Source organism: Solanum tuberosum, unplaced genomic scaffold, assembly GCF_000226075.1.
Source record: "Solanum tuberosum cultivar DM 1-3 516 R44 unplaced genomic scaffold, SolTub_3.0 scf00324, whole genome shotgun sequence".
In the NCBI taxonomy this organism is placed as follows: Eukaryota; Viridiplantae; Streptophyta; class Magnoliopsida; order Solanales; family Solanaceae; genus Solanum; species Solanum tuberosum.
The window spans coordinates 46869-51144 of NW_006239247.1; positions in this window are offsets into that span (position 1 = coordinate 46869).

Genomic DNA, 4276 nt, shown 5'->3' on the forward strand with positions numbered 1-4276 from the left:
CTACTATCTTTTTTGATATGTGTGATTGGAGTTCTATTCCATTTTTTGAAATAATCATTCCTAAGAATTCTATTTCATTTTTATTGATGTCAGCCTTCTTTTGACTTAATACAATTCCATTTTTTATACAAATTTCTAAAAATTCTTTCAGATGTGTTAAATGTTCTTCATATGTTTTAGAACATATTAGGATATCATCTATATAGACGATAAGGAATTCCTTTTCGGAAAATATTTTATCCATTTTTCTTTGGAATATTTGTGGTGCATTTTTTAGCCCAAAAGGCATGACCAACCACTCATAATGTCCATTAGGAGTGCTAAAAGCAGTTAACTGTACTGAGTTTTCTGCTAATTTTATTTGCCCAAAAATCCACTTTTACAGTCAAATTTTGAAAAATACGTTTTTCCTTTTGCAAGGTTTATTAGATTGTTTTATTTGGGATAAAATATCCATCAAATATACAATTTTTGTTTAGCTCTTTTATAGTTTTATAATTACCATTCGAGCTTTTCCTCTTTTTATTTCAGCATGGTTTCTTACCATAAATGCTGGGCTACTGTGAGGGCTTTTACTCATTCTTATTAATTTTAAATTGAGTAATTCTTTGATTTGAATTTTAAATTCAATTTTGTCATCTTCGTTATAGAGCATAGGTTTTACTCTAATGATTATACTAGGGTCTTTTAAGGTTAAAGTTGCCCTTTCATGATATTGATTCCATTTTTCTAATGGATTATCTCCATAAGATTTTTGTAAATTTGCCTTAATTTTCTCTAAATTAAGACACTTACAAGTTATTTTCCTTAGATTTTCTAAGTATTTTCTTTTAAAATTTCCATTATTATCTTTTTCCAAATTATAAGGATTTTGTTTTCTTGGGACTTTTATGAAATGTCCACAAGGAGTTTTTAAGCTTATCATATATATTGTTTGATGATAATCTTGGAATTGTTGTAGAAAATCATTTCCTAACAATAAATCTGTTTCCAGTTTATATATATATCAAAATTTTTAATTTTTGACGTTGAGCACAAAGATATTCAATTATTCTATTTGGGACAAGTGTACAATCATAATGCATCTGAAAATCTCCAATGATGTGCTATCCATCATAATATTCCATGCTAATCAAATCAAATCTCATCTTAGTCATAATAAATTAATAAATGAAGAAAGTTATATAAGTTAAAAATAATTAGTAATCTCAAAATAGGCGTGCACAACTATTAAAAGACTTATTGATCTAATTATCCGTGGCAAGCACGTTTCAAATATCCCACTTGTTCAAAATTAAATTATACCCTTAATGGTTTCAATAATTTCGTGATAATTAAATGAGACGTTTAAAGAAAGATAAAAGTAATTTAGATGAATATATTTTATATTAAGGTTATAAAATATTTAAAAAGGAATAAGTGTAAAATTATTTTAAAAACTGATAATATGAATTAGTTCCGTTTTTACATTCTATTGATAATCCTATGGAGGTAGATAGAGAGATTGTTTCCGAAATATCCTTGACTTAATTGCAACAAATTCAAGTTAAAAAAAAAAACAATGAAAAAAATTTAGAAACTAATAAGGGGACAATGCAAATTCTACAAGAAAGAACGAAGAATATAACAAAATAGTGGACTAGTTGTGATTAAAATACAATAAACAACTGAATGATAGATATCACAATAAAAAAAACTACAATAATACAGCTAATACAATGACAAAACACCAGCAAGCTTTAAACTCTCGGATAGCAAGATATAACACTCCACAACCCACTAACATTCTACCATGTGCGTCCTTCACGCCCTCATATCTAAACGTCATGTCGTCGGTAATCTAAAGTGATGTCATATCATGTCTAATCACCTCTTTCCAATACTTTTTCGGCCTATTTCTATTTCTCGCATCTCCTAACTATAGGGTGTCAGACCATCTCCTTTTCACATGTCCAAACAATTTCAATCTCACTTCCTTCATCTTATCCACCACAAAGGTCACTCCAATCTTATCTCATATATCCTCATTCTTAATCGTATTACACTTTGTATGCCGCACATCCACCTCAACAATCTTATCAAATGACCATGTATTGACCACTTTTGTTTTTACCGGTTCAAAAATTAATGTTTCATTTCCTCATCATAGGATATCATGATTGTGACATGTCTAACTTTGTAATATATACAGTTGACTTTGAGGGAGATTTACAACAAACAAGAAAAAATTGAAATTTGATCAAACTAATTATAAATGCCAGCTATATATGAGATGCTTCAGGAAAATAAGAAATTGGTTGGATTATGATTTCTTTTATTAATTATATGAAACCATAAATTGGTTGGTGATAAAATAAATCATTTTTTAGAATCTCAATTAATTAATAGACATCTAGGTTTAAGAAATTGGTTGAATTATGATTTCTTTTAACTTGACCTAAAATGGTAAAGGGTGAGTCCGTATAATGGAAAATATATTTTTGGAATTATTTAAACTAATTAATAATTCAAGAAAAATATATTAATTATAAAAAAGTTTCTCTTTAAAAGAAAATATATTAAAGGAGGGGAGATTGTATATATACATATCATATGATGAGTCATGAACCATTATTCGACTCTTTTTGTGCCAGTCTATTTTTATCCAAACAAATTTTAAGCGCGTTAAAGCATGCTACATTAATAAATTGACCTGTTCAAATTTAATTCAAACCGCCTATTACAAACTCTATATATATGAAACATTCCAAACAAAATAATACTATGAAACATTCCAAACTAAATTATCCCAAGCATCAACTACCTTATCTTATTAATTCCAAGTTTCCAACCATAGTACTCTCATACATATATAATCATTTCAACATTCTTTCTTTTATCATCTGTAGTTAACTAATTCTTTCTTTCTCTAAGTTTAGCTTGTACAAACAAATTTATTAACTCTATGTTAATGGAAGATCTCAAGGAAAAATCAGAAGCTATAACATCTTCAACTCTTGATGTTGTTGAAAATGTTGAAAATATTCAAGAAAATCCAATGATGATAAGATGGAAATCAGGAAAAAAAGTTGATCCAAGATTGATTATGCTACTAGATTTCTTTAGAGATATCTACATGAAAAGAGGAGAATTCTTCAAGAAAATATTTCCATTTCATCATGAGGATTTTATTCCTATATTTGAGAAAATTGGAGTTGTGTTTTCAAACAATAAGGATCAAGAAAAGAAATTCAAGATTAATTCTTTCAATAGGAGCCCAAGTGATAACTCTTTAAACAAGAGTAGAGGAATTGATATTGATTCATCTCAATTGAAACTTGAAAAATTTAAGGTCAAAACCCCAGAGGTTATATCTGGTGGTGGTGGTGATGGTGATAGTGGTGGTCAAGGGCAAGGCAGCACGAAGGCATCCGGTTCTAAATAAGTGAAACTAGTTACGTGAAAATAAGGTAGATAGACTGTTATCAGGTGTTAATAGATTATACTAATAGTATAACGATTCTTTAAGTTGTTGATGCATGGTGTGTATATGTTATAAAAAAAATTATTTGAAGAACTCTTTGGGTTGACTTGTGTTAATGTGTATACTACAAAAGATGTTTTGGTTTATTGCATTTTAGTTTCCATTAGTTTGACATTAGAATAATTAATTGTGTTTGTACAAATATTTGCCTCAAAATCAATATGAATGTCTATCTACTGATGATTCCTATTGATAAGTAGCAATAATTGGTTGCATTCTCAAAATCGTGTAATTAGATATACTGTATGCAATGAATAAACAAAAAGATCAAGGTAATATCTTCTTCTCATCAATGTGTTAGCATTTTAATTAGAGAGATATATTCTACTTTTTTTTTTTTTCCATTCTTGTCCTATGTTTATTGACATTCTTTTTTCTAGATTAGATTCATCAATAAGTACTATTGACACTTTTATTAGTTCAAGTGTATTGTTGAGGTAGACAAGAATTTGCTGACTTGCTTGCTCTAGAAAAACTTAAGTATTATGTTTTCTTTTTTCTAAAAGAAAATATCTTGGATCTGTGTCAAGAACGTCTCAATAAAATTGGTAGTCTAACATCAAATTATAATAAGAGGCCTTAAATATTTATACACGTGCACAAAAATATTATTGATTTAGCGTTGAGCTTATTGTTTATAGCGTTTAACTTCACATGGTAATATTATTACCAAAATAACGATGATCAAGTTATTAAAAGAAGAAATTGTATTAATTAGTTTTCTTCAATATTTAAAGACAAATACTCATGCAA